This window comes from Macaca nemestrina, chromosome 10 (genome assembly GCF_043159975.1).
Source record: "Macaca nemestrina isolate mMacNem1 chromosome 10, mMacNem.hap1, whole genome shotgun sequence".
Classification (NCBI taxonomy): domain Eukaryota; kingdom Metazoa; phylum Chordata; class Mammalia; order Primates; family Cercopithecidae; genus Macaca; species Macaca nemestrina.
Window position 1 is genome coordinate 134,945,154 of NC_092134.1, and position 12,135 is coordinate 134,957,288.

At 49.2% G+C, this 12,135-nt stretch overlaps 1 long non-coding RNA gene across 1 annotated transcript in view; it reads left to right on the forward strand.

The window, feature by feature from the left end:
- LOC139356894 (uncharacterized) overlaps nucleotides 1-10,605 on the forward strand; it is an 82,363-nt gene extending 71,758 nt beyond the window's left edge. Inside the window, exon 3 of the long non-coding RNA XR_011609405.1 lies at nucleotides 9,708-10,605. This is a non-coding gene — a long non-coding RNA (uncharacterized lncRNA). The remainder of the gene's footprint in view (nucleotides 1-9,707) is intronic.
- The last annotated feature ends 1,530 nt before the right edge of the window (nucleotides 10,606-12,135 follow it).

Genomic DNA, 12,135 nt, shown 5'->3' on the forward strand with positions numbered 1-12,135 from the left:
GGGAGGTCCATCTTCTGTCTAAAATGTTTTTTATAATAGTATCTCAGGAGCATGAGAGGGCAGGCCACAGACGAGGAGAACGTATCTGTAAAAGACTCATCTGATAAAGGCTGTTATCCAAACCGTGCAAGGAACTCTCAAAACAAGAAAATGAACAACCTGATTAAAAATGGAAAAAAGACCTGGACAGATACCCCAGCAAAGAAGATACACAGATGGCAAATCTACACGTGGAAAGATGGCCCACGTCTTATGTCATAGAGCGAGGCGCCAATGCACACCCACCAGCCTGGTCAATACTGGAACTCTGACACGACCATGAGCTGGTGGATGTGTGGGCGTCAGGACCATCACTCATCGCTGGGGGAAGTGGGGCAGCTGCTGTGGGAGGCAGCGTGGCAGTTTTCCATGGAACTAAGCACTCCGACCACAGGAGCAATCACAGTCCTGGACGTTCACTCAGAGGAGCTGAAAATTTACTTCCACGAGGAAATGTGCACACAGATGTTGACAGCAGCTTTATAGCTTTATTTACAATTGCCAAAACTAGAAAGCAACCAAGATGTGCTTCAGTAAGTGAATGGATAAACTGTGTTACGTCAGAAACTGGGATATTATTCAGCACTAAAAAGAACGGGACCACTAAGCCATGAAAAGACACGGATCTTAAACGCATGTTGCTAAGTGAGTCTCCAATCTGGAAAGGCTGCCTGCTGTGTGAGTCCAACCGCAGGACAGTCTGGAAAAGGCAAAGCTGTGGAGACAGTAAAATGGTCAGCGGCTGCCAGGGGTTGGGGAAGGGAGGGATGAATAGGAGGAGCATAGGGGGATGTGTAGGTTGGGGAAGCAACTCCGGATGGGGCTTTCATGGGGGATCCATGCCGTTCCATGTCTGTGAAACCCACAGAGTGAGCAGCAGCAGGCCGAGCCCTCGTGTGAGCTGTGGACTCTGGGTGGTGGTGCCGCATTGATGTGGGTCTGTCGGTCGTACAGAAGTGCTGCTCCGGTGGGGGCAGGAGAATGATGGAGGCTCTGCCTGTGCTGGGGAAGAAGATAGAAATGTGAGGACTCTGTACTTTCCTCCTGATTTTGCTGTGAACTGAAAACTGCTTCTAAAAACGTCTATTGAAAAGGCAAACAAGAAAGAATGCTAGCCAAAGAGTGCTAGCCAGATAGCATCTGTGTGAGGGTGTGGCCTGTGTTCTACGTTCAGGATTTCCGTGTTAGAATACACATATCTGAATTACTCAGAAGTTAAACCTTTGCATTAAGTAACTCACTACAAAGTTACAGTATCAGCTTGAGCACTGGCAGGATAGCCAGGAATCCTGTATCCTGACCAGCTTCTCCCCTTACAGGTGCAGTGACACCCACGGCCTCACCCCAGTGAGCAGCAGGGCTGGGACCAGGAGTCAGGCTTTGGGGGACGGAGAGGAAGTGAGATCTGTAAGCCCGTGGCAGGGAGGAGCCCATGGCAGGGAGCCGGCAGGGATTTTTTTTTTAAACCAGTTTTCCTTATCGCTGAGGCCTTATTAGACTTGGGGAGTTGGGATTCCCCACTCTCGGGCACCTCAGAAACAAAAGGCTGCTCCTAATCCTCATGTTCCAGATGCCTCAGGGGGAGGTACCTGGGTTGTTGGGTGCAGTTCATTATTTACTGCTCAGTGGAATTTGCCCCCAGCATTTCTGGTGGTTTTTAAGAGCTTATGCTTAAGCTGCTTAAAATCACACATGGATATTGATTTACCTGTAAAAGTTAAGAATGGAATTTGAGTTCAAAGGTTTGTGAAAATGTTCAAGTTTGTGTACTAATATATACGTTACATTTCTGGAAATATCTAAAAGTCCAGGATTTATATTAAACACTTCTCTTGATTTTTGTAATATCCACCTGTCATATTTCCATTTGGTTAATAGATGTCAGAGGGCTTAAATTTTGAGTGCCTGAATTCACTGAATTTAAAACTTCTTACCTCAAATGTAATTAAACTGAATGTAGCCAACAGTATTATAAGTTTTGATTAAAATATATATAAAAGCACATATCCATGAGCATGCAGATGGGGGCAAGATATTAAACCATGGAAGTAGAATTAGTGTTCTTTGTTTTCTGAGAAGACAAATTTTTAAAAAACCAAGGGGTCTTACAACTTTTTAGTTTCCAACTTATTTACCCTAAAGTGAAAGTTTGGCAGGAGAAGATTGACAGCAGCAGAAGAGTAGATCCTGGGCGAGTGTAGGCTCTGGGAGCAGCGGGGTGAGTGCTGGAAGGAGCTGGCTGGAGGCAGAGCAGGGAGGTGCTCAGGCAGGTCAGGATGGCCTCAGGGAACGCGGCTCAGTGAGTGAGAAAGGGTTCACATTTCCTGGAGAGCCCTTGTCTCTGCCCATGGAAAACCCAGACTCCTTCCAACTGGGATGTGCATCTCATGTAAAAGTTACTACTCCCAGAAAGGAAGCCAGTGGATATAGAATTTTTTTTGTATGCAGAAATTACTTTAAATTTGTTTTTAATCTTATCCTTTTCTTCCCCCATCTTAGTGTCTAGTGACTTCCTGCAGGTAACGCACACATCTTAGGAGAGCGCTGTATTTCAGTTGCTGTTGGCTCTGATGTGACTTTGTGGTGTCTGAGGTTCTGCCCAGAGCGTGGCGCTCTCTGCTGAGCGTTGCTTGTTGAAGGCCCGTGTGGAAACTTTGCCTGTAAGCTCGTCGACCCCAGCAGTCTTGGTTCAGAAACCTTTGGACTTGCTGAGACTTCACAGGGCCTGCTAAACTTTCTTGCGTGACCTTTTCATTTTAGTGTTCCCCATTAATTCAGATGTTTTCCAGAAGGTAAGTAAGCTGCTGAATGCAGGGTGGGGGGGTGCCCTCCATTGGCCCTGGGGAGAAGCATCGCTGTTTCTCCAGGTGGAGCTTCCCTCCCGCCATGGTGTGCTCCAAGATGGAGCAGGGTTCTTTGGCAGAAGTAACCGTCAAAGGCCCTTGTCTCAGCGGCAGGGTGGCTGTGGATGTGCGGCTTCGAGGCCATACGGGCCCCTCCCTGTCAATGGCACCAAGGAGAGGAGCAGGGGGAGGCCTGGGATCTGTGCTTCCGAGACTGCGTCGTCTGTTTGTAACTAGACATGCAGAGAAAGTGTTGGAGATAAGCAGGAGACAGTGTCTGTCCCTATTGAGCTCAGGCGTGCCGTCTGAATCGGCCCACTTCCAGGCTCGCTGTGCCAGCTGAGCGCCCAGGCCGGACTTCCCACCAGGGCAGAGGCCCCGTGTATGTGGGGGGGGGAGGGGGGGAGGGTCTTGCTTTATTGCCGTGTCCAACGCCACGCGGGGTCAGCGATTGAGTTCAGAAACCTCAAAAACTCAGCAGTGCAGACTTTGGACATGACCCGTCCAGCCCTGGGGCTCTTTCTCTGAATTTCCTTCCATGGCATCCTCATCCCAGAGGCTCCTGTCCCCACACGGCTGTTGGCAGCTTCACAGCTTTCTCTGCCTCCCCTCCCAGGCCCTGGTGTGGCTGGGGCAGCTGGTGGCTGTGCAGACCCCACAGCCAGTAGATCGTTGGTGCCAATGGCTTGGGTCTGGGTTACCTGAGCCAAGGACTCCAGTGCACGGCTGAGCTCACCCTGAATGGCTGGATTGGAAGGCCTTGGGCTGTAGAGAGGCAACCAGAATATTGCGGATCGAAGGACAATCTGCAAAGGTGAAGGGGAAATAGGTGTGCTGGATGGGCAACTGGAGAAGTCTGTGCAGAGCCTGGGACCCGGTACAGATGCAGAGCTGGCATGGGGAATCCGGTGACACGGCCACCGTGGAAGTGGGCAAAGTCAAAGGCTTCAGACTGACAAGGAGGGGCTGGTCTAAAACGATCCTCCTTTTCCTTTAATCGTAGCATCTGCTGGCTTACAGGGTGGGGGAATGAGATCTGTGGTGGTGGCGAGGAGAGACAGGGATTTTAATTAATCCCCTCTTTCTGGGAGAGGGGAGTAGCCGTCTCTGTAGGACGGTGAGCATTGTCATCTCAGGCAGCTCAGGCTGCTGTAACGAAACACCATTGACTGAATGGCTTATGAACAACAGAAATTTATTTCTCGTAGTTCTAGAGGCTGGAAGGCGGGATCAGGGTGCCGTACGGGTGGGTTCCGGTGTGGGCCCCTTCCTGGTTCACACACACCTTCTCTCTGGCCCTGACACAGTGGGAGGGTGATGGATTTGCTGGGCTCCTTGTCTGAGGCACAAACTCCATTCACGGGGCTCCAGCCTTGGGAACTCATCACCTCCCAGAGACCTCCTGACAGCATCGCATTGAGGGTGAGCATTTCAACCTGTGTTTCGGGGGACAGGCAGGTGGTTCATAACTGTCAGCCTCTTTGTGCATTTCTGACTCAACGTTGAGTCTGCATTGGGCTGTCCAGGGGACAGAGCCTATGTGGACACTGAGCGAGGTCAGAGCTGCAAGCATGTACACATCGGGGGTAGGGGAGATGCCAGGGCTGTGAGAAGGGGGTTTCAGCATCAATCAGAGCTGCTTTCCTGGCATATGTACTCATAAGCTATCCTGGCAACATTTGCTTTTCGTGAAGGAGTCAGTCAGGCAGGGCAGCAGGCGGTGTTGCCAGAAGCTTAGAACTGATGGTCAGCAGAGAAGGGGCAGAGGCCATGACCTTGGGGTGGTCAGCAGTGCCAGGTGTCTGCCCTGTAGGCCTCACACCTGTGACTGCAGAGACTGAGCCGACCGGGGCTGCCGGCCAGTGTGGCTCTCATGCAGGTGATTATCGGGGTGTGCTTTCTATGTAATGTTCCCTCAACCCTATCCCCACCCCTCCAGTTTCTGTGCCTAGCAGAAATCATGCTGCTCTCCTTGATGAAGCATTGAGTTTCCTATGGAGGTGTAGGAATAGCACGATTTGGCTCACATCAAAATACTTTGCAGTGAAGCTGCATGGAAGAGGATTTTAGGCTTCCATTTGACGTTTTAGACAATGCCTGAGTGTTACAGGGCCCTCTTGCTTGTTAAAAAACACCAGATGAGAAAGGCTACTGGTTAATAAGGGAGACGTTTTACATTAGCGCAGAGAGGGTGGCTTGAGATAAATTCAGTGTAACGTAGGTGTGTTTGTAAGCCGTGAAAGGGACCATCTCTCTGCTGGCGACACATGTTGTATGGATTTTGTTCTGAAAAAGGATGACTGGCATTCGGTAGAATCATTCCAAAATTCACCTGGAAGGCGTCCACATGGTGCCTTGTTTTCTTCTGACATTCTGGGCACCACGAGGAATTACTCTTGTCTTCAGCACTAGCAGGAGACTTTTCCTCAACACCTGCTCCTCTTTGGCATTGTGGGTGTGAAGGGGTCAGAGTGACCCTGTCTTCCTGGAGCTTTCGGACACCATGGGGACAGTGTGGCACGATGTCGGGCTCGGGTGGGATGGAGGCTTTCCCCAGAAAACAGCTGCCGATTCCAGGGCGGCCCTCGACCCCTCCTCCCTCTGTTCATCCACATCATGTCTGAATTAAGGTGGTTCTATCATAGCGGGGGTGTCATGTTAACTGGAGTGTGCTTTTGTTCTGGGCAGTAAATAAATTAATGGTACATTTGCCAAGGACAGCGAGATTTGATTTGATGAATCCAGTGTGGAAAAGGAGAAGGGGCTTGGCTGGGTGGGGACATGTGTGATGGGAGCAGAAAGGAGCAGCCATGAAGGCTGGTGGGATGGAGGGGCCGCACCCGCATTTCCATGGGGTCCATCGATGTTTGTGCCACTAGACCTGAACCTCTGTCTCCACTTCTAAAACCTGCATAGTGAGGAAGCCCCTGATGGGCCTGAGTTGTTACTTCCCATGGCCATTGCTGGGAAGGGCCCCGGACGCCTCTCCTGGCTGGTGACGGCCCCGGGACTAGACACTGGCTTCGTCCTGAGCTCTGCGAGGGGCTTGGGCTCCACGCACAGCAGGTACCTGCGCATCCCTTTGGACGTGAGATGTTGGCGCTTGGCTTGGAGGCCACCGCGATCTGGGTGTGGTCAGGACTGGCTCATCCTTTGGGGAGAGAGCACCTGCCCGGGGGCCTCTCTGAGGTGCGTAGCCCTGCAGTGCCCTCACAGGATGCCCTGTCCTGCGGGGACTTCCTGCCATTCTCCTGGACCCTCAGGTGTGGGAGCCAAGTGTGGTGTGTGTGTGTCCCGGGTGGGGGTGCTGAGGACAACACGTGCCTGCTCGTGTGAAGACCCGAGGCACTGCATGGGCTCGTTTCCAGGGGACCGTTGGCGTCTGGGGGCCTGTGGGTGTCTTTCCACTGGCAGGAAATAATGGGTGGCCCATGTTACCTTTTTTGTCTTTTTTTTTTTTTTTTTTGCCAAAAAGCCCTAATGCCAATGTTGCTGTCCCTCTGTGGGAACCACCCATCTCAGGCTCACTGGCCCTTCTGTTTCTGGGCTGTTGCAGTGTTGTGTTGGGATAACAGTGTTAACTTCATTTGAATTTTCTTCCTGTTCCTTTGGAATAAGTGTCGATAGCTTGTGCTGCTTGTTCACCCCAGAGGCAAGGGTGTCCTTTAGGCCTGGCAGAGCACAGCGGTGCAGGGAGGTACTGGGCCTCGGCCTCCCTTGTCCGCAGCCCTCACTGCACGTCTGCTCTTCACTCCTCATGCACAAGGCCGGTGTCAAGGGCTGCTCACTCTGCTGTTTGAGATCCTCTGAAAAGGTGATGCTTACACTGAAGGGAGATTGTGGGTGTTCGGCTGATTTTAAATAGGAGGAAATGACAGTAACAGAATGAGCAATGCCTAGCACTTAGTCTCAGGCCTGAGAAATTGTGTTTTAGAAGCAAGGTATCCTCAATTCCGGTTTTCTTCAAATTAAATCTTTTAAAGTGTCCACAAACAACAAATAGTTAAAGCCTAAAACTATGTAACAGAGGGCCTAGAGCCCAACCCAATGCCACCTCTGACTCCAAGACACCTCAGCAACTTGGTCCTCCTCCTCAGAGAACCCCCGTTCTGCTCCTCCCTCCATGCTCCTCTTCCTCCCCCTCCCTTTCCCTGGACAGCCCTCCCCTTCCCCCCTTCCTCGGACAGCTTTCTTCCTCCTCTTCCCCATGCCTGTCCTTGGGCAACCTCCTTGGAACTCCGGTTGAAAGTCACTGGTCTGTGGGGCCGCCCATTTGACAGACGAGCATGCTGAGGCCAAGGCACAAGTGAGTGACTCAGACCCGCGCAGAGGCTGACCCAGAGGCCGTACCAACGGATTGTCACTAATGCAAGAGAAGCAATGATGCGGCTTCATGATCTCCAGGGAAAGCAGGTCGATAACAGGTTATAAACATGGGAACATTTTGGAAAAGCCGTCGTCCACCTGTCAGCTCCATCTCTCCTGCCCGGAAGATGTAGGGAGAACCTGCCTTCAGCCCACCCTCATCCCGTAACAGGACAGAGGACAAGGGCAGAGACCCAAGTCCTGTCAGTGCCCTCAGGAAACCCCCGTTTCCTCCTCATGGTGGAAGTGGAAACCATCCCGCTGGATGATCTTCCCGGGGAGACCCTCCACCCTGAAAGCGAGGAATCTGGTTTGAGCACACACACATTCTTGGTGCCATCACTTTCTGCAGCTGAACACTGTGTACGTGCCCATTATTCTTGCTAGTCCGGTGTTACTGGGTCCTGGGAGTTTCTGTGGGCTGATGGCAAGTGTTTACCATTGTGTTGAGAGAGAACAGAACTTTTTTGTGTCGAAATCACATGATAACCATTGCCATGTGATTCCTTGGGTTGGTTGGGGCGGGGGATGCTCAAGCTTTTTCTGAGGTCTAAGTGCTTGTTTGAGACAGTCTCACTTTGTCACCCAGGCTGGAGTGCAGTGGTGCGATCTTGGCTCGCTGCAACCTTTGCCTCCTGTGTCAAGCAGTTCTCCCTGCCTCAGCCTCCCGAGTAGCTGGGATTATAGGTGTGTGCCACCACGCTTGGCTAATTACAAAAATTTTTAATACAGGAAGGGTTTTGCTGTATTGGCCAGGCTGGTCTCGAACTCCTTACCTCAAGAGATTGGCCCACCTTGGCCTCCTAAAATGCTGGGATTACAGGCTTGAGCCACTGTGCCCGGCCCGATCCTGACATCTTTTAAAGCTGCCTTCATGTATCAAAAGCCAGTCTATGTTTGAAAATCAGGCTTGTTGAAGAGCCTAGGAGGAGAGGGATATACTTCAGCTAGATAAATAACTATGCATATGTTAAAAATATGGGCCAAACTCTATCCCAAATATTAACTCTTCTGCTTTGCGTTTTATATCCATTTATGGTTATTCTTTCAGTTTTAAGATTTTTAAAGATTCTTTTGATAATTGTGGACAAATTACTATTAAAACTCAACTGCATTTGTAACACTTTAAAGAACTAACTAATGACATTATTTTTCTAGGAGGCATTTTGGATAGTTACATAATTGTTTATCTCTTTGCCAGAAATCTTTTTTTCCAGAGCAGAAACCTGAAAAGAAACATTCCTTTGCATTAAGTGCTATTTCACTGTGTGACAATCAAGTTTTGAATGTGAGAACAAGATCATCGTGTATTTTTGGGATAATTCTTGCTTAATAGTGATAATGCTAAGTGTTAAAATTATGGAACAATTTGTTTCTTTGAAAATTACCATTTGCCTGCTCATCAGGTGGGAGCTGATGAGAACGTGGATGTAAAAATTAAATTGTATTTAGCTTGTATAAAAGAAGTTTAAAAAAGCTTTTTTGTTTTGTGCTGCTACTGAAGTTGCTTAGCTGTGGAAATGAGGTGATTGCAGGCACCTAGAATTTGATCTCCTTCACTTCCACAATGGGAAGAAATTCTCCAACAAGCACAGGAATCTGACTTTCTGATATTGAGACTCCTAGGCATCAAGCCCCATGGAAGGGGTGGTGATTACATGAGCGTTGGCGTTGATGTGGGCATCCTCCAAGCCGGACGCAGGGAGCAGGGAAGGGCAGAAAGAACAGGCCCCTCAGGAGCCATGAGAAAATAAAGTGTTGGCAGCAGTGGTGAGGGTTGGTGTCAGGGGCCAGGAAGAGGTGGCAAAGGGAGCATGTGCCTCAAGACGGCTCTGGAACCCGTGGTACCTGCAGTGAGGTCTGGTCTGCAGGGGACGTGGACGGCCACACGGCGAGGCCCACAGACAGCCTGGACTCGGCTGCCTCAGAACTCTGGTGGACGTTGCAAACGGCCCCACAGGGTTGCAGTGCACATTGCTCGGACAGAAAGAAGATGCTTGGAACTGTTCCCGGCACGAAGCCAGCACCCTGTGAACAGTGGCTGCTGCTGTTGTGACTGAGTGCCATCCAACTGGGAACATTTGCTCTGCTCAGTTCACTGTCTTCAACAAGCTTGACGCATTGAACGAGGGTTCAGTCGATAATGTACTCTGTAAATACTCTCTCCCGGCTAGAGTGAGCAAAGCCCAGGGAGCGGGTGGTTCTTCAGTATTAGCCAGGTGTTTGTGGTGGGGCCAGCTGTGTGGCTGCCAGAGCGAATGTGACCAGGAAGCCTCTGTCCCCCCGAGGTGGCCAGCGATCCTGTTACACGTGCCATAGGCAGAAGGTGGGCACTGCTGGGGAACTTGCTCATGTTCCTGTTTTCTGATTGGAAATTCAAGGTTTCTGAGCATCCTACATTGAATTTGTACATTGCTGAGACTGTACACGTTTCAACGCTTGTTTTTCTCTGCTTTTCAGATCTATACAGCCTGGCATTTGGCCGTGGCTTCCAGGACAGGCTGGATGCAGAGTGAAGTCCTCTCCTCACTGTCAATGTTTGCAGATGTCTTCTTGTATAAACTTCGCATTTCTTGAGACTTTCAATTAGGTTTTTACTTAACTGGACTTTTAAAATTGCCATGCACATAACTCTACCAGTTACAATCGTGAGCTAACATGGGTTTTTGGTTTTTGGTTTTACTTTGATGAATGTCTAACATTTGCGTGCTGGATGTGGGGGTGGAGGTCATTTATCTGCTTTTCATTTCCTTCTTGGTTATACTTAGTGACTTTCAGGTAAGGTGTGGAAGGCGTGGTACAGGGTGAATTGCAGGCCGCACTGTGGCGCCGTGGAGGACAGGCGCGGGCTGCAGTGGTGTGCACAGTGGATGAGAGACAAGAGGAGACTTCCATCCTCCAGGGAAACACACAACAATTTAAAAAACTCATCTTCTAGCTTACATGAGGTCCAACAAATACAGTTTGCAAAGTTGAACTTCCAAGTTAATTTAGTAATTTTTCCCCTAAGTCATTAATTTAGTAGCTTACGTTTAAATATATTTCTTTTGTCTAAAGGAAGTAATAAATTCTAAAATGAATGACTAAACATGTAATAATTTAGGCATACAGCACCTGAAGGGAAAACTGCCAGTATGCTAAAATATTGGATACAGATGCTTACAAAATATAATGTAGCATTCTTACAATGCATGTGCTCTTAGCGTGTAACTTGGTGAGTAGTTTTGAACTATATTTGTGGGAATGTGTATCTTGAATACTTGAGGCCACCACTGCAGATGTGTGTGTGAGATGTATAAATACTGAAAGTTCTTCTCCTTTCCCTTAAATGAAAAACATTAGCTCCCTTTTTATTTTTGAAGTGGACTCTTGCTCTTGTTGCTCAGGCTGGAGTGCAATGGCACAATCTCGGCCCACTGCAATTTCTGCTTCCCGGGTTGAAGTGATTCTCCTGTCTCAGCCTCCTGAGTAGCTGGGACTACAGGCACCCGCCACCACGCCCAGCTAATTTTTGTATTTTTATTAGAGATGGAGTTTTGCCATATTGGCCAGGCTGGTCTCAAACTCCTGACTTCAGGTGATCTGCCCACCCCGACCTCCCAAAGTGCTGGGATTACAGGCGTGAGCCACTGTGCTCGGCCAGCTCCCTTCTGTAATGATTTTTTATGCAGTTGTTTTTGCTTTTTGTTTTTTTGAGACGGGGTCTCACTGTGTCACCCAAGCTGGAGTGCAGTGACGCAAATCTAGGCTGACTGCAGCCTTCACCTCCTGGGCTCAGGTGATCCTCCCACCTCAGCTTCCTGAGTAGCTGGGAATAGACACATGTCACCACACCTAGCTAATTTTTTGTATTTTTTTGTATTTTTTTGTATTTTTAGTAGAGACAGGGTTTTGCCGTGTTTTCCAGGCTGGTCTCGAGCTCCTGGGCTCAAGCGATCTGCCCGCCTCAGCCTCCCAAACTGCTGGGATTACAGGCGTGAGCACCACATCTGGCCCATTTTTTTTTTTTTTCTTCCAGGATTAGAAGTCGACTTTCAGAAAACCCTTCAACCTTGCAAACTTAATTTTCCATAATAATATGCTTCTAGGATAAAAACAAGACTGAAACAAAGAAGTATGTGTGGACTGCAGTTAAAATTTTTCAACACAACATAGCTTAGGAGAGTTAACATTTACAAAGAGCAGGAGGCCCCTTCGTGCCTTCTAGGCATTGGGAATGGTGGTCTGTGGGTGACCTTAACGTGTGCGGCGTCCGGAGACGTGATCGTGGTGCTCACGCTTTTACCGAGGGCCTCCTCCCAGAGTACCAGAGGCTCTTCTTCAGTCAGCCAGCCAGGCAGCAGCTGCTGGAGAAGGAACAAACAGTAAAAGACAGATGTACACGGTGTTATTGTGGCAGAGAGGTTAAAACCAGGCTCACTCTGTTCTTACAGTTTTAAAAAACTAATAATGAAGTCCTTGAATATGTATTGCATTTCAGGATTTTAAAGCAGTTATGGGTGTGTCTGTGTGTCTCTCTAGCTCCCAGGTGCTCCCTGTGAAGAGATCTCAGAGACGCCACCTTTCCTTGTTGAGGTGACAAGGCCTGGAGAGGTGTGAACCCCATGGTGAGGGGGGTGACTGAGCTGGGGGGAGGCTGGGTCAGCGGTGGGGATCCACCCCCACTCCACGTTTCTGTAGGGAATCCACAGTTCTAAGTCTTTATGATATGGGTAACATGAACCTGGAAGAGGTGTTATTTTTTAAGAAGTAAGTGCCATGCTCTTTTTTCCTCATACTTCGTGTTTAAGCAGCATTGAAGGATAAGGCACTAGTAGCACGTTGGTTTGGAAACAATCTTGTTGGTTATTTTACCTTGAATCTGATATTAAGGTTGCCTGGTAAGAGA